Source organism: Anthonomus grandis, chromosome 9 (genome assembly GCF_022605725.1).
Source record: "Anthonomus grandis grandis chromosome 9, icAntGran1.3, whole genome shotgun sequence".
NCBI lineage: Eukaryota > Metazoa > Arthropoda > Insecta > Coleoptera > Curculionidae > Anthonomus > Anthonomus grandis.
Window position 1 is genome coordinate 11,136,617 of NC_065554.1, and position 19,215 is coordinate 11,155,831.

The 19,215-nt window shown below is 34.6% G+C and overlaps 1 protein-coding gene and 1 long non-coding RNA gene across 3 annotated transcripts in view; both read left to right on the forward strand.

Moving 5' to 3' along the window:
* LOC126740428 (flotillin-2) overlaps positions 1-19,215 on the forward strand; it is a 512,088-nt gene that overhangs the window by 70,331 nt on the left and 422,542 nt on the right. The gene's annotated exons all lie outside the window — the stretch shown is intronic.
* LOC126740430 (uncharacterized) lies at positions 1,398-5,482 on the forward strand. 2 transcript variants are annotated; one of them, XR_007661906.1, is made up of 4 exons: positions 1,398-1,954; positions 2,320-2,590; positions 3,013-3,170; positions 5,409-5,482. It is a non-coding gene; the product is annotated as an uncharacterized LOC126740430 (long non-coding RNA). The 2 variants fall into 2 exon arrangements; XR_007661905.1 differs by lacking the exon at positions 1,398-1,954 and having other exon boundaries at positions 2,080-2,590.

Sequence of the window (19,215 nt, forward strand, 5' to 3'; positions counted from 1 at the left end):
CATTTGCAAGGTCGTAGCTTTGATAGTAGCTGAGATATCGCATTTTTGGAGCCCATTTTTGGCCTCAAAAACGAGGTCGAAAAATGACTTTTTCCGAATTTTCAAAGTGCTGTCATTCAGTTAGTTCTGCTCGAATCTCGTTATAACCTGGTATTTTCGTAATGTAGGTGGTCTAAAGAAGACGCTGGTATAGTTTATTCGATTTCGAAAAAAAAAATTGTGGTGAAAAAAATCGATACGGGGTTATACCCGAAAAATACCCGAATCTCGTAACCCGGTATTTTCGTAATGTAGGTGGTCTAAAGAAGACGCTGGTATAGTTGGTACGATTTCGAAAAAAAAAAATGTGGTGAAAAAAATCGATACGGGGGGGTATACCCGAAAAACGAAAAAACCCAAACTTTGGAGGTCGATATCTCGGCTTCTACTGTCCGATCTGGAAAATTCCAACGGGTTTGTATTAGTTTCGTCTTTCTGAATCCAACGAGACCATCCGCAAGGTCGTAGCTCTGATAGTAGCTGAGACATCGCATTTTTGGAGTCCATTTTTGGCATCAAAAACGAGGTCGAAAAATGACTTTCGGAATTTTCAAAGTGCTGTCATTCAGTTACTTCTGCTCGAATCTCGTTATAACCCAGTATTTTCGTAATGTAGGTGGTCTAAAGAAGACGCTGGTATAGTTAGTTCGATTTCGAAAAAAAAAATTTAGTGAAAATAATCGATACGGGGGGGTATACCCGAAAAACGAAAAAACCCAAATTTTGAAGATCGATATCTCGGCTTCTATTGGCCCGATCTGGAAAATTCTAACGGTTTTGTCTTAGTTTCGTCTTTCTGAATCCAACGAGACCATCCACAAGGTCGTAACTCTGATAGTAGCTAAGATATCGCATTTTTGGAGCCCATTTTTGGCCTCAAAAACGAGGTCGAAATATGACTTTTTCCGAATTTTCAAAGAGTTGTTATTCAGTTAGTTCTGCTCGAATCTCGTTATAACCCGGTATTTTCGTATTGTAGGTGGTCTAAAGAAGACGCTGGTATAGTTAGTTCGATTTCGAAAAAAAAAAATTTAGTGAAAAAAATCGATACGGGGGGGTATACCCGAAAAACGAAAAAACCCAAACTTTGGAGATCGATATCTTGGCTTCTACTGGTCCGATCTGGAAAATTCCAACAGTTTTGTCTTAGTTTCGTCTTTCTGAATCCAACGAGAGCATCCGCAAGGTCGTAGCTCTGATAGTAGCTAAGATATCGCATTTTTGGAGCCCATTTTTGACCTCAAAAACGAGATCGAAAAATGACTTTTTCCGAATTTTCAAAGTGTTGTTATTCAGTTAGTTCTGCTCGAATCTCGTTATAACCCGGTATTTTCGTATTGTATGTGGTCTAAAGAAGACGCTAGTATAGTTAGTTCGATTTCGAAAAAAAAAAATTTAGTGAAAAAAATCGATACGGGGGGGTATACCCGAAAAACAAAAAAAACCCAGACTTTGGAGATCGATATCTTGGCTTCTACTGGTCCGATCTGGAAAATTCCAACAGTTTTGTCTTAGTTTCGTCTTTCTGAATCCAACGAGACCATCCGCAAGGTCGTAGCTCTGATAGTAGCTGAGATATCGCATTTTTGGAGCCCATTTTTGGCCTCAAAAACGAGGTCGAAAAATGATTTTTTCCGAATTTTCAAAGAGTTGTTATTCAGTTAGTTCTGCTCGAATCTCGTTATAACCCGGTATTTTCGTATTGTATGTGGTCTAAAGAAGACGCTGGTATAGTTAGTTCGATTTCGAAAAAAAAAATTTAGTGAAAAAAATCGATACGGGGGGGGTATACCCGAAAAACGAAAAAACCCAAACTTTGGAGATCGATATCTTGGCTTCTACTGGTCCGATCTGGAAAATTCCAACAGTTTTGTCTTAGTTTCGTCTTTCTGAATCCAACGAGACCATCCGCAAGGTCGTAGCTCTGATAGTAGCTAAGATATCGCATTTTTGGAGCCCATTTTTGACCTCAAAAACGAGATCGAAAAATGACTTTTTCCGAATTTTCAAAGTGTTGTTATTCAGTTAGTTCTGCTCGAATCTCGTTATAACCCGGTATTTTCGTATTGTATGTGGTCTAAAGAAGACGCTAGTATAGTTAGTTCGATTTCGAAAAAAAAAAATTTAGTGAAAAAAATCGATACGGGGGGGTATACCCGAAAAACAAAAAAAACCCAGACTTTGGAGATCGATATCTTGGCTTCTACTGGTCCGATCTGGAAAATTCCAACAGTTTTGTCTTAGTTTCGTCTTTCTGAATCCAACGAGACCATCCGCAAGGTCGTAGCTCTGATAGTAGCTGAGATATCGCATTTTTGGAGCCCATTTTTGGCCTCAAAAACGAGGTCGAAAAATGACTTTTTCCGAATTTTCAAAGTGTTGTTATTCAGTTAGTTCTGCTCGAATCTCGTTATAACCCGGTATTTTCGTATTGTATGTGGTCTAAAGAAGACGCTGGTATAGTTAGTTCGATTTCGAAAAAAAAAAATTTAGTGAAAAAAATCGATACGGGGGGGTATACCCGAAAAACGAAAAAACCCAAATTTTGGAGGTCGATATCTCGGCTTCTACTAGTCCGATCTGGAAATGCTGTCATTCAGTTAGTTCTGCTCGAATCTCGTTATAACCCGGTATTTTCGTATTGTAGGTGGTCTAAAGAAGACGCTGGTATAGTTAGTTCGAATTCGAAAAAAAAAATTTTGGTGAAAAAATTCGATACAAGGGGGTATACCCGAAAATCGAAAAAACCCAAATTTTGGAGGTCGATATCTCGGCTTCTACTAGTCCGATCTGGAAATGCTGTCATTCAGTTAGTTCTGCTCGAATCTCGTTATAACCCGGTATTTTCGTATTGTAGCTGGTCTAAAGAAGACGCTGGTATAGTTAGTTCAATTTCGAAAAAAAAAATTTTTAGTGAAAAAAATCGATACGGGGGGGTATACCCGAAAAACAAAAAAAACCCAGACTTTGGAGATCGATATCTTGGCTTCTACTGGTCCGATCTGGAAAATTCCAACAGTTTTGTCTTAGTTTCGTCTTTCTGAATCCAACGAGACCATCCGCAAGGTCGTAGCTCTGATAGTAGCTGAGATATCGCATTTTTGGAGCCCATTTTTGGCCTCAAAAACGAGGTCGAAAAATGACTTTTTCCGAATTTTCAAAGTGTTGTTATTCAGTTAGTTCTGCTCGAATCTCGTTATAACCCGGTATTTTCGTATTGTATGTGGTCTAAAGAAGACGCTGGTATAGTTAGTTCGATTTCGAAAAAAAAAAATTTAGTGAAAAAAATCGATACGGGGGGGTATACCCGAAAAACGAAAAAACCCAAATTTTGGAGGTCGATATCTCGGCTTCTACTAGTCCGATCTGGAAATGCTGTCATTCAGTTAGTTCTGCTCGAATCTCGTTATAACCCGGTATTTTCGTATTGTAGGTGGTCTAAAGAAGACGCTGGTATAGTTAGTTCGAATTCGAAAAAAAAAATTTTGGTGAAAAAATTCGATACAAGGGGGTATACCCGAAAATCGAAAAAACCCAAATTTTGGAGGTCGATATCTCGGCTTCTACTAGTCCGATCTGGAAATGCTGTCATTCAGTTAGTTCTGCTCGAATCTCGTTATAACCCGGTATTTTCGTATTGTAGCTGGTCTAAAGAAGACGCTGGTATAGTTAGTTCAATTTCGAAAAAAAAAATTTTTGGTGAAAAAAATCGATACGGGGGGGGTATACCCAAAAAACGAAAAAACCCTAATTTTGGAGGTCGATATCTCAGCTTCTATTGGCCCGATCTGGAAAATTGCACCGGTTTTGTCTTAGTTTTGTCTTTCTGAATTCAACGAGACCATTTACAAGGTCGTAGCTATAATAGTAGCTGATATATCGCATTTTTGGAGCCCATTTTTGACCTCAAAAACGAGATCGAAAAATGATTTTTTCCGAATTTTCAAAGTGCTGTCATTCAGTTAGTTCTGCTCGAATCTCGTTATAACCCGGTATTTTCGTATTGTAGGTGGTCTAATGAAGACGCTGGTATAGTTAGTTCGATTACGAAAAAAAAAATTTTGTGAAAAAAATCGATACGGGGGGGTATACCCAAAAAACGAAAAAACCCAAATTTTGAAGGTTGATATCTCGGCTTCTATTGGCCCGATCTGGAAAATTCCAACGGTTTTGTCTTAGTTTCGTCTTTCTGAATCCAACGAGACCATCCGCAAGGTCGTAGCTCTGATAGTAGCTGAGATATCGCATTTTTGGAGCCCATTTTTGGCCTCAAAAACGAGGTCGAAAAATGACTTTTTCCGAATTTTCAAAGTGTTGTCATTCAGTTAGTTCTGCTCGAATCTCGTTATAACCCAGTATTTTCGTAATGTAGGTGGTCTAAAGAAGGCGCTAGTATAGTTAGTTCGATTTCGAAAAAAAAAAATTTAGTGAAAAAAATCGATACGGGGGTATACATGAAAAACGAAAAAACCCAAACTTTGGAGATCGATATGTCGGCTTCTATTGGCCCGATCTGGAAAATTCCAACGGTTTTGTCTTAGTTTCGTCTTTCTGAATCCAACGAGACCATCCGCAAGGTCGTAGCTCTGATAGTAGCTGAGATATCGCATTTTTGGAGCCTATTTTTGGCCTCAAAAACGAGGTCGAAAAATGACTTTTTCCGAATTTTCAAAGTGTTGTTATTCAGTTAGTTCTGCTCGAATCTCGTTATAACCCGGTATTTTCGTATTGTATGTGGTCTAAAGAAGACGCTGGTATAGTTAGTTCGATTTCGAAAAAAAAAAATTTAGTGAAAAAAATCGATACGGGGGGGTATACCCAAAAAACGAAAAAACCCAAATTTTGAAGGTCGATATCTCGGCTTCTATTGGCCCGATCTGGAAAATTCCAACGGTTTTGTCTTAGTTTCGTCTTTCTGAATCCAACGAGATTATCCGCAAGGTCGTAGCTCTGATAGTAGCTGAGATATCGCATTTTTGGAGCCCATTTTTGGCCTCAAAAACGAGGTCGAAAAATGACTTTTTCCGAATTTTCAAAGTGTTGTCATTCAGTTAGTTCTGCTCGAATCTCGTTATAACCCAGTATTTTCGTAAAGTAGGTGCTCTAAAGAAGACGCTGGTATATTAGTTCGATTTCGAAAAAAAAATTTTTTGGTGAAAAAAATGGATACGGGGGGTATACCCAAAAAACGAAAAAACCCAAATTTTGGAGGTCGATATCTCGGCTTCTATTGGCCCGATTTGGAAAATTCCAACGGTTTTTTGTTAGTTTCGTCTTTCTGAATCCAACGAGACCATCTGCAAGGTCGTAGCTCTGATAGTAGCTGAGATATCGCATTTTTGGTGCCCATTGTCGGCCTCAAAAACGAGGTCGAAAAATTACTTTTTCCGAATTTTCAAAGTGCTGTCATTCAGTTAGTTCTGCTCGAATCTCGTTATAACCCAGTATTTTCGTAATGTAGGTGCTCTAAAGAAGACGCTGGTATAGTTAGTTCGATTTCGAAAAAAAAAATTTTTGGTGAAAAAAATCGATACGGGGGGTATACCCAAAAAACGAAAAAACCCAAATTTTGGAGGTCGATATCTTGGCGTCTACTGGTCCGATCTGGAAAATTCCAACGGTTTTGTCTTAGTTTTGTCTTTCTGAATCCAACGAGACCATCCACATGGTCGTAACTCTGATAGTAGCTAAGATATCGCATTTTTGGAGCCCATTTTTGGCCTCAAAAACGAGGTCGAAAAATGACTTTTTCCGAATTTTCAAAGTGCTGTCATTTAGTTAGTTCTGCTCGAATCTCGTTATAACCCGGTATTTTCGTAATGTAGGTGGTCTAAAGTAGACGCTGGTATAGTTAGTTCGATTTCGAAAAAAAAAATTTTAGTGAAAAAATTCGATACGAGGGGGTATACCCGAAAATCGAAAAAACCCAAATTTTGGAAGGTTATTCGGTTCTGCAAATTGTGAGGTTATTTTGCGAATTCTTTTTATTGCTAATCTATAATATAGTTGCATTTCATAAACTAGTCCACGAGTTCTGGTTCCTGCTCGTTTTATTGCAACTTTCATCAGCATCGAAAATTGGTTATGTATTGCTAATCCAATAGTTTTTGGCACCAATTGCTTTACAAAATAACCTTGGACAGACCGTGTATCACTTATCCCTTCTCAACTTCAATGAATTCGCGTCTGAAACACATTTGCCCTTTCAGGAATCGTAATAGCATAGATTGAAAAATACGTTTATCCATATTCTTCAATCAACTGTAATAGTGTCACATGCAATTAATTTTTTTCCGACCTAAATACCTCTCGGTTGATACAAACTTTGTTTGAACCCTGTAAGTAAAAACTAATTAACTAATTGTCGATGTTTATCTGGCAATTATTAGATTGAATTGCGCCTGTAATTTGTTGCCTCATCTTTTTCACATGATTAAAAAAATAATGCGTGCTCAATTAGGTATGCCTATGAACAGAATATGTTATCATCATCAATCTGTTTATCATATATAAATAAATATTGTTTACTTGGTTTAAAAATAACTGACTATATCACTTGTGATAGATTCGATATTTACTAAAGACGGTGAGTCCCAAATGGATGGCATAAAAGCTCTTTTGTTCTGGATTCATATCTTCCTAAGTTATAAAGACGGTTAAATGGCCTGAAGCAATAGCTTCGTTGTAATAACAATCAACTTTTCTGCTCTCGTCTCTGGTATACATAGCTTTGTTAATTTGTATTATTTGAATTTGTTTATTTTTGCCGTTTTTAAAACGTAGTATCAAAAGTCCCCAAACAAAAACAAATTGTGCAGAATAATAATATTTAAGTGCACCTTAAGTGCAGTTTTCACAGTAAGAGCTCATTTAAAAAGTTTAACAACTTTAACTATTCTGATTCCAATCCCTGAACTGACTTTTTGACTACAATTACTTTGCGATTTTACTGGACGATATTGTCTAAGAGGTAAGAAATAGGTTTAAATAGATAAAGCTTTGCCACATTCTGATAACTTTTCAAAATCAGTACATAGGAAGAAGTGGAGCTACAAATTGTAATCATTTGTCAGATTCTTTAATTCTATTGCATCGTATTTTTTCATCGTTCCTCCGAAAATAACAGACAAGTAAAAGGAATATTTTGGAAATGCTTTCGAAAACATAAGCCTACAAATGTTGTCCAGTGTCCCTAAAAATTTGGAGAGGAACATCCTTATTTACAGTCCGATGGTCAACTTTTTGGGCATTTATTGTCATTAATTTTTTTTCTAGTATAAGTATAAATAATTATTTACTATGTTAGTTTTTTTTATAAATATTTATTAAACTAAAAATTAGGTTCAACAGAAAGTTTGAAAAATGTTAACATTGTTATTAAAAAAAGGCTGTTTTACGTGACTTTATTAATCAATATGTCACACACAACTACCATAGCTCTAATCAGATTCAGTAAAACATCTGCTGACAAATTGTCATTTCTTAAAAAAATATGAATTCAGTTTGTAGAAAAGTTAAATATCGGGTTTATTGCTTCTAAAAACCATAATTATTGAGACTAATCTTTAAATAAGCTAGTTGGACGAAAAGAACGCAAACTTAAATTAATCAGTGAATTCCAGTATGAATATAGTAAAAAAAATAAATAGTACCTAAGGCGAGGGTTGGGGGTAGGAAGAGTTAAAAAATGTTTGGAAGAAAATTAAAAACAGCCATTTGTTAACTGGGTGAGGAAATCTGGCGTAAAAGCTACAAGAACTTCCGTTAAAACGAGATAATGTTTGACGCAATCTAGAGGGTGAGGAAATGAAGTATTTCGTGGTAATCTTTTTATATCATCGAAACTGTGATAAAAAGAGGATTAAAAATCTTTTAACTGACTTTTCGTCGATGATCTTTAATAACAAAGCGCAGAAACATATTTTATGGCATCTTAAACGATAAAATAATATTTGCTTTAATGATTCCGGTTCGACGAACCCTTAAAAATACCGCCGGTATATATGAATATTTTATCGTATATTTCACTAAATTAATAAAAATTTTTTTTTACTGGTTTGAATTGATAAAACTGTCAAGCCACTGCGAATATAAATAGGTTGGGGTATAGTATCAACACCGCCTCCCATCGTCTGATTTTATTTTTTACAGAATGTTTTATTTTTTTTGTCAATTTATTATGGCTGTTTAAAGTCTTTCGGAAAGAGTTTAAATTATTAAATGGTTTTAAGGAGGCAATTTGGCAGCACAATGTAGAGATTTATTTTAAATTGTATTTGAAAATAGACCGATTCCTTGCCAAAAAATTTTTAATATGGTTTCGACTTTAGAGACATCCTTCATGATTGTCATAAATGCCACACAAGAGACTTATATTGAAAAGATCCAGTAGCAAAAGCGACTCGAGCTACACGATCAAGTAGAAATGTTGGAGAGAAACATTTTAAATGGACCATAAAACTGTTACCAGTATTTAGAAAAAATATGAGTACAAATTTTCCAAATATCTCTAAATTATTCTGTTGGGTTCTAAAAAAGACACAAGAATCTGGATTCCGAAATTCAATAAATAATTTCTGATATTCATTTTTGTTATGGATTTTGTGATGGAAATGCGGAAGCCGCAGTTCGTGAATATCGAAGACGGTATCCAAATAGAAGAATTCCAGATGCTCGCGTGTTCATTAGAACACATCAAAATTTTAGGAACTTTGGTCTACGTGGTAATAATGAACAATACCGAAACCAGAGAAATAATAATGAAAATCGTGTACTGCGCACTTTTGATAATAATCCAAGGCTGAGCTCTTGCAAGGCAGCTCAACAACTACAAATTCCTAAATCTCAAATATTGCGAACCTTACACGCTGACCACAGGCATGCATATCACCTACAGCCTGTTCAGGGTTTACACCCTGGTGATGCTGAAAAGAGAGTTGGAGATTTTGTCAGTGGCTTTTAAACTCAACAGAGGAAAATCCCGACTTTTTACACAAGATACTTTGGACGGATGAGTCTTGTTTTACAAGACGCGGAGTCATACATTTTCATAACATTCGTGTTTGGGCACAACACCGAATCCTCAAGATTGTTTCAAAATGAATTTTCCATTAATGTTTGGTTGGGCGTTATTCGTGATAATGTTTGTGGTCCGCATTTCCTACCTTTTAAATAATAGTCTGCCGGGCTACATTGAGGATTTACCCATTAATTTGAGACATGAAAGTTGGATACAACTGGATGGAGCCCCCCACATTTTGGAATAGGTGTAAGAAACTGGCTTAATAATAATTACCCTCGAAGGTGGATTGGCCGGCTAGGGAGGAATGATATTAATGATCAAAATGGTATTGGACCAATACCCTGGCCACCCAGGTCACCGGATCTTAATCCACTAGATTTTTACATTTGGGGAAACATTAAGGAAAAAGTTTACGCTTATCCCGTATTTAACAGAGAGGAATTAACCTTAAGAATTCAGGAAGCGTGTAATGACATGCAAAATCAAAATTTTGTGGTACTGGCTGCAATAAACTCCTTAATAACTCGGTGTAAAAAAATGTATTGAGATCGATGGGCTGCATTTTGAACAATTTCTTTAATTATCAATTGTTTTTATTTTGTTATTGTTTTTAAACGAATTAAATGTGTCTTCTTCTTATGTGTTTTTATAAATCTGCATTTTTACTCGCAAACGGTGTGTCGTACGACAAAAAGTAAAGAGATGTTTTTATTTTAAATTAAACAAGGATTTCATAAAAAAAATAAATTAAAAAAAAAACAGTGGCGCATAATTTTTTTAGTTAAAATTAATTAAAATTGTATGAAGATCGGCCCGCACACACGCCACTGGTAAATAAAATTAATGATTTTTGCACAAAAAGATGCGTCTTGATTAACTGTCTAAACGTGCCAAATTTCATTAAAATATCTAAAGTGGTTTAAGAAAAATAAAAAAAATTATTTTTTTAATTAGAATTTTGACACATTATTATTTTTTCGTTCTCCGTCGGCCATTTAATTTTCCGCCATCGAAACCGGACTACCCTGTATAAAGAAAACGCAAACGTTAACGGTAAATCCAGCTTTAGTTTTATGAAGGATGACAAGACAATGTCACAGTTATCAAACTAATAAGAAGAAATATTAGAACAAAGAAAAGTGAATATAATTTCAATATGGATTCAAATGGTAAAAAAATCTTACTTTACCGTTAATTAGGCATTATATAAGTTATGTTTTACCTCTCATATTTGCATATACTCAGTTCCCAGTATTTAAAGATAAATCGAAGTGATAAGTGTCAACTATAAACCAATATACAAAGTCAACTAAATGTTGCTAGTAAAATATTATTTACAAATACCTAAATTTTGGTCTTTGTTTTGTACGTCTATGATTGTACTACTTGTTGATGCCTGTGGCCTGTCGCCCTGAACCTGGAATCCATCTGGTGTGCATCAGGAAAGGCGTGACTTCAGTGGTGGTTGGATAATCATCCATAAAAATTTCTCAATATGTGTGGTAAAAATTTACATGGATTGAGAAAGTATATGAGGCAACGCTGAACAAATTAATGAGGAGGTTCAAATCGTGGTTACAAGGGCGTATTGGCGCAGTCGGTAGATTCCGTTAAACGTCAACAGAAGAAGAACGTGCTTACTGTCAACGGCGGATTCATCAAGATCATCTTCAAGACTTAGTAGGTAGTCCTGGGACATCCTGGGAAAACTTTTGTTTGTTCGGACCGATAGAGAATAAGAAAACTCCATGCATCTGGCTTAAATGTAAGTAATCAAATCATCCCGTTTTCTTTTTATATATAAAAGTGATTTATTGATTCCATTTGTTCTCAAACTGATATATGTTACAAATTTTATTAATATTGGATTATTTTATATATGTTTACGTTTAAATATTCTAATTTTTAAATATAATAAAATCTATTTACCAAAATGCCCCCGCAAGAATTGCGAAGGATAAGGCTTAAAAAGAAAACCACATGTTAGATATGTAGCTGAGAAATTTTTCAGGTAAGCAAGATAATTTTTCAATAAAATTTTGCTTTAAAAGATTGAACGCTTTTATAAACTTTCAAATAAAACCAAAATAAATGCAAATAATAATAGGATTATAAGAAAATTTACAAAAATGAGTTGACCATGTGCCACGTGCAAACTTACCTAAGTTGAATTGCGGCCTTTTTTTGATCTTTGGCACAAAAAACGCAGGACACCCTAAAAACTCTTTAGTCTGTAATTTTAAAACTGTCCTAGGCAAGACTATAATTTCACCTGACAAAAAAAAACAGACCTAGATAGGGTTTTGCTTCAAAGATCCGCTTAAAGTGATACCATCTGAAGTCTTGATGAAAAATGATCCGTTAACCCAAATCTGAAAAGTCATTTGTCAACCTTGGAACCTTCCAAAAATGTAGACAATCCCTAGCATATACTAGGTACTACTGTAAGATCTCTAAGTATGTACCAGCCACAATAAAACTTAAAAAAGAATGAAATCTTGAGAAGAAAATCAATATTTAGGTTTGACAGTTAATTTGTTTACAATTTTACTGAAATGAAAACTCATAACATTTTACCTACAATAAAAAGATGTGAAAATAAAGAGCATCCAATTTTGATAAACCAACCATCGCAGACGTCGCGTCGTACATAATGGAATCCCATTCCAGTTTTTATATCAACACTGGCCAAGGTAAATCAAATGATGGTTTTTAATGCAATGCAACTGTGCTACCTAACAAAAATATTAAACAAAATCTTATATTTACTTTTCTCATCAATGGTTTTCTTTCTGTTTCAGATTGGGTTTGTGAGGAGGGTGTCTCTATGTATACCTTAAGTGTAGTATGTTTGACATTTGAAATAAATTACGTAATGAAACTCTGGTCGAGATTTATTTTACCCTGAAAAAAAATTAGCTGTTAATATTTGATATTTCGCTTTGAAATTAAAGAGAATTAACTGAGCATAAATATTTTATTTTTGTTTTAAGATAAAACCGTAACACAAGATGGCTTTCCTGCGAATAATGTTGTTTTGGTAAAGGAATTTTTAACAAATACTTTTCCTAACAGTCTTACTAGTGGGACTAATGATATTAAAATGTCCTGCTAGATCTCCAGATTTCTCCCCAAATGGCTTTTATTTTTGGGGTTATCTTAAGAAGACCATTTACAAACACGAATGTAGTAGGCCAACAAATTTAGAGAAGTTGCGAGAGAAAATTGCTAACGCCAATTATTCTTGAAACCCTTTTGGTGAAATGGTATCCAGAAACGATTCTACGTGGGTTGTATTATCTTTCACATAATATTTTATAGCAGTTACGCACATCACAGTCATTGATGCTTACTCTGTAAAACAACTAACAACGACGTAGCAGGCGAGTTGCAGAGCGCGTATTTCGACGGTTAAGCATCTCTTTATGCATAATGATTGATTCGCCAACCTGTATATATTTTATAGCATTTTAACCAATAAGAAAAAATACTGCATATTTTTTACTGGCTTTAGTTGCGAAAAAAAATTAAATCCGAGCTAAATCTTTTATCGCATCCTTATCAATAAGGAAATAGCGTATTCTGTAAAAAGTATATAATTACCAAGATTCTATACAGATCGTGTTATCGTATTACCCAAAATAATGGCAACACCGCCTGGTTGCGGCTTGCAGGCGGCGGAATTTTTCGTTTTTATTTTTTGAACCGGGAGTCAGCAGACCTCACTTTGCTGTGTTACTGCACGTTGCATTAATAATTGTTGAGCATTATTTTCGTGTTTTTTTCACTATGGCTGTTTATACCCCTTCCGAAAGAGTTCAACTAATTAAATGGTTTTATGGAGGCAATTCGGCAGTACAATGTAGAGATTTGTTTTCAGTGACGTTTGAGAATAGACCGATTCCTTGTGCAAAAACGGTTTTAAATGTGGTTACAAATTTTGAGACATCTTTTTGTCTTCAAGATTGTAAAAAATGCCACACAAAACGTCAAGAACCACCTGTTGAAGTGGTCCACGATATAGAACGGTGGGAAGAAACGGTTTGCAGTACCCTAGAACTTGATTCGACACGGTCCACTAGAAGTGTTGGAGAGGAACTGGGAATGAGCAATAAAACTGTTGCTCGTATCTGGAAAAAATATGGGTACAAATGTTTCAAGTATTCAAAAACTCAGGAAATATTTCCTGAAGACCAGTGGCGAAGAATGGAATTTTGTGAAACCATGATGGAAAAGGCAAATGAAAACGAATATTTTTTTAAAAATATTTTGTTTTCTGATGAATCTTCTTTTCCATTACATGGCAAATACAATCCTTCCATTGTTCGTTATTGGTCTCAGGAAAACGAGCACAGAAGTTTTCAGTTTCGTACCCTCAGAAATTGAATGTTTGGGCAGGTATTTTGGGCGATAATGTTATAGGGCCATTTTTTATTGATGGCACTTTAAACGCCCAAAAGTACCTTGAGTTGCTGCAAAACCAAGTTCTTCCTGCCATTCAAATCCTACCTGATGTAGACCTGGGATCGGTTTATTTTCAGCAAGATGGCTGTCCTGCTCATAACGCGGCTAGGATAAAAGAATTTAATTATTAACACTAATTAGACAATTATGAAACTATGCTAAACTCGCGATTAATCGCAAAAAAAATTCTGTTTTTAAACAAATGTCCTTAGATAAAGAAGAAGAATGAATTTTGGAGCAAAGCAAAAAAAAATCAATTTTACTAAAAAAAGAAACAATTCGATTCCTAAAAATCTTAATATACCCAAGGACTAAAATATTTCTCAAATACCATAAACTTTAAAAAATTCGACTTCATTAACTGAAAAACTTAAGTCAACAACATAAAATAGGAACATCAAGCAATACTAATGCAATAGGTAATGATGAAATTTTTCCATAAAGATCTTAGACTGTCTTCCTTTTTGCCTTAAGCCACTGGTCAATACTTTAAATTCCTGGATTTTAGAAAATAAATTTCCGTATGAATGAAAAAAAACAATACTTATAACAAGTTTTATAAATATTCTTAATGATATTAGAGCTAAGGAGGTTTTAAGGCGGATAACATGCTTAACACTGTTAAATCTAAGTAAAGCATTTGATATCAGAGAGCACCAAATGCTTTGGGCAGATCTACTTAGTTTTTTTAAGTCATATCTTGAAGATTGCGTATTTCGCGAGGTATTAATATCTATCGCAAATTATTAATATGTTTTATTTGCTAAAAAATAATACAAACATAACTTATTGGACGGTCTGGGATTCAAAAACAGCATCTCTAGCTTCTCCTACTACTTTAGCAACTGGACCTTCAACTGGTACGCTTTGAACTTTGTATGCCACGTGAGTTCCATGGGCTGCAGCTTGTACTGAAGCAGTACCACCGAGATCAATCTTAGGTCCTTGTTCGTCTAAGGGTATAGCTTCCATGCTAAAATATAGATTTTTTTTGTAAGACTCTCAATTTGTATTGTAATTTTAAAACTTACTGCGTAACTCTGTATCCATTTTTATCAGCAACATAGTGAACTGTTCTCTTATAATATCCATCACTGTAGGAGTACATTCCTTTCACAGCTAAACCTTCCCTTTCTTCTGTTCTTTGATGGGTCAAGTCGCTTATATGGTCGTCGATATCAGATGAAAAACTATACCTGGCTGCTTCGTTTTGTCTCCTTTCATGCTCGTAAGGAATCTCATTACTTACGGACTGAGTGACCGGTACTCCTGCAGCAGCTACTTCAGGAACTTGAGAAGCGACTGGTTCCTCTGATAATGGTGCTTTACCTGCTGAGTTGGACACACCAGTGATAACTGAAGCTAATGGAACTGGTCTTCTGATTTGGATTGGTCCGGCAAATGCCGATGCGGCCATAATTGCCAAAACAAGCTGGAAATAATTACAAATATTTCTTATATTCTATATTGATTAATCATTTAATTTAATAAGACGTTAAAGCATTTCTTGAGTAACTCCACATTGGACGTGAGAATATATAGGGAATTAATTTATCAGATTAAACATTTAAATTGCAGTTATATGTTGTGGTTCAAATATAACTTAACAAAAAAAAAGTGAGGATATTACACTACATTTTAAAAATTGCGAATAATATCTTACATACCAACTGTTTCATCTTGGAAATAAGGATATAATATACAAATTGACTGACTGAACACGCAGTTATGACTGTATATTATTTTTAAAGTATTTAAGTATTTATAATAAATGTTGGCCACTAAAGAAAATTTAATGGGTTGCCCTAATGGGTCCTAGAAAGCCACTTATTGTGCTAAATTAGAAATTTAAAAGAAAGTCGATATTTCATCGATAATATAATTTTAATTTTACTTAAACATTTTAGGAATGGCTTATTATTTAGATTTGATGGTTTAGTTATTAATATGAAAAATATTAGTAGAATTATAAATTAATTTAACCTTCTTAAGAAAGTCTAAAATTTAATCCTAGCATGCAGCAAGTAGGTAATTTAGTATATAGAATTTTGTAAATATTTTTAATTTTTTTATACGGTTACGAATTAAGACTTAAAAATACCTAGACGAATATTTTCATTTATTTCAAAAATCACTTTTTAAAAGTTTCATGTGACATTAACTTTAAACGAATGTACGAATTTATAAATAATAATGTCTGTCGAATCTTGGTTGCTCTTCTATTAACGAGTTCTTCAATATTCCATTGTGCTGATAGTAAACTAGCTTAGATGTTACTTGATGAGTCGTTCCAGTTCATCAGAATATGCGTCTTACCTTAGTTGAGCTATTTGAGGTCCTCTACGTTCAATTAGTTCAGCTTAAGTGATCCCAAATCTGGCAGATGTATATTTTCTGGTAGGTGGTCACAGCAGCTGTAGGGTATAATTACTCTAAGTGATGTTCTCATGATTGTACGTCAGTCAGCTTCTGGATGTTGATTCTCATGAAAGGCATTACATTCAGGTTGGAGTTTCAAGATTATATTGTTGTTTGTGATGTTCTTGACTATGTCTCTGGTACCACATTTGATTATGGGAAGAGGGTCAGCAACTGCTATTAGCCACAGGTTTTGGCTAATTTCTTGGATGTTGTAATCGTTTGCGAATACTACAGAAGTCTGGCATATCCTGGGTAGATGATTTAGTTGCCAGAAGAGCCGGTCTTCACATAATATATGGCGTCTGTGTCTATTGGATATAGAAGGATATTGAAACAAAGTTTTGTTCTTCCTCCAAGAAATATGCTGGCTCCTAGGTTCCGAATTGTTATATACAACAGTGAATCATCGTTTCGCGCAATGGGTTTATACAGGGTGTTCCAAAAATAGACCGAGATATTTCAATGGTTGATTCCTTGTAAAAAAATATGCGAAAAAGTTTTATAAACATGGTTCCGGAAATGCACAGTTTTCAAGATACAGGATAATTTTTTATTAATAGTAAAAATATTTACTCGATTCTTTTGAAATTTGGCAGTATTACTTGTTGTATTAAGAGGCTAATTTCGCCCTAATTAGATTAAAATTATAAGGTCCAGTGGCGTCCCGGGTGACATCTTAGCAAATATTATTGGAAAAAAAATGTACGCCACTGCCTTTTTTCAACTTTAATATTTGTTGTTTGATTAAGCATTGAAAAATACAACTTTTTTGCCTCTTGTATTTTTTTCGTATCTCACTTCGTTTTCGACAAAATAGATATTATATTTTTATACGATAAATACTGTTTTATTGCATGCCACTGGACAAAATTGGTTTATTAATTTTTGGTGAAAAAATCACAGGTGGCTTGGAAAACAAGAAATCAAAAACATTTCTAGGAGTTTTTTTATTGCAACAACAACTACAACAAATGTTGGAAATGTCCACCATCCATTTCTGTACACCTTCTCACTCGACGAATCATTGAACGACGTACTCGAGCTAAAATTAGAGGTCTATTTCTCACTTCTTCGCAAGCATTTACAATTTTATTTCTTAACTCTTCTATTGTTTGTATGGGACTAACATAAACCAGACTTTTACGGTGTCCACATAAATAAAAATCTATTGGATATATGTCAGGGGAGCGAGGTGGCCATTGAATTGGTCCACCTCTTCCAACCCAATTTTTTAATAATAATGTAATTAACACCCAAAGGTGTTATTGAGATGAATTCTAACCGCTATACTAAAATGAGGAGGAGCTCCATCGTGCATAAAAGTTTTATGATTACCTACATTTAGAGGAACTTCTTACAGCAGTACGGGCAATTCTTGTTAAAGAAATTCCAAGTAAGATTCGCCGTTTAATCTTAAGGGTAAAAAGAAAGGCCCAATTAAATTGTCACCAACAACACCTATCCACACATTTAAAGAAAATTGCTCTTGGTGGCGACATTGTACGTAAGCATGGGGTTTTCCTCACTCCATACATGAGTATTATGAAAATTAACAATACCATCACGCCGAAATCCAGCTTCGTCCGTAAAAAGTACGGTTTTATTAAAATTTTTGTTATTATTAAGTTTTTCGTAATACCATTGGTACAACCGCAAACGGGGCAGAAAATCTCTTGGAAGTAATACCTGCACACGTTGAACATGATACGGATACAAAAGTTGTTCGGAGAGAACCACACAGTGCTGTTGGAATGATTATCCCCTAATCGAGCTGCTATAGTCCTGGTACTTACACCAGGATTTTTATTCACGACACGTACAACAGCCTCCTCAAACTCAGGCGTTCTTACGGACCTCGGCCGGCCTCTATCATTGGTGGGAATGGAAAAACTTCCTAAGTAACGTTATTGTTAAAAACATCACGAAAAATAAATAAGAAAATTTACTTCTTTCTCGCAATCTACGGTCTACGCTTTAAAAGGTTTTACTATCTGGAAGTTGCCGTTGGGGAAATGCTTCTGCATACAGGCGTCTCGCTATGTTATGTCTGTCATTTTCCCAAAGCTGTAATTTTCCATCACAAAATCCGAGACAAAAACTTTTTAGAGAAATTTCACCAAGAAAATTAGGTAAAAATTATTTTCTAGAAGAACTGACGCTTGTCAATGTCAAACCTCCATGCAGAAATGATTTTTTGTTTTCCAAGGCACCTGTGATTTTTTTACTAAAAATTAATAAACCAATTTTGTCCACTGGCATGCAATAAAACGTTATTTATTTTTTTTTGTCAAAAACGAACTGAGATACGAAAATAATACGAGAGGCGAAAAAGATGTATTCTTAAATGCTTAATCAAACAACAAATATTAAAGTTGAAAAAAAGGCAGTGGCGTACATTTTTTGCCAATAATATTTGCTAAGATGCCCCCCGGGACGCCACCTTATAATTTTAATCTAATTAGGGCTAAATTAGCCTCTTAATACAACAATTAATACTGCCAAATTTCAAAAGAATCGAGTAAATATATTTTTTAATATTAATAAAAAATTAATATTAAAAATAAAAATATCACCCTGTATCTTGAAAACTTGCATTTTCGGAACCATGTTTATAGAAACTTTTTCTCATATTTTTTTACAAGGAATCACCCATTGAAATATCTCCGTCTATTTTTCAAACACCCCGTATATTGTTGTTAAAATATGGTGAAAACCTTTTCTACTATCCAATATTGGAATTGGATACAAATTAAACAATGTCTATTTTTCAGGGTCTACCAGTGGTAGATTGAGGACAAAAATTATTCTGGAATCTAGTTGATATGCTTGTAATTCTATTATATCAAGATATTGAGCGACCCTAGAAGTATAAATTGGTAATTGGAGGTTGTTTGCAACGATTCTGATATGTGGTTTAAGTTTAAGATGATTGAGCAACGTAGTAATTTTAATCTTACAGAAGTGATTGAATTTATATCATTAAGATAATTTTTAATGAATAAAAAGCTCTCTATTAATAATTCACAAGTATTTAAAATTGCGATTTGGGATGAATAGTATTTTAGCTAATCAGAATTATTCATTATTGAATTCCTAATTCCCTCTATGTCTTTATGAAATGTTTTCTCATCAACTTGTAGTTTTTGGTAAGTATCGTTAAAATTCCTTATTACTGTGGTTGTTACCGAAATTTTATTTTTTAAAAGGTTCATGTTCATCACATGCTAATTTGTCTTTTTATTTTTGAATATTCTCCGTCTGAAGCATCT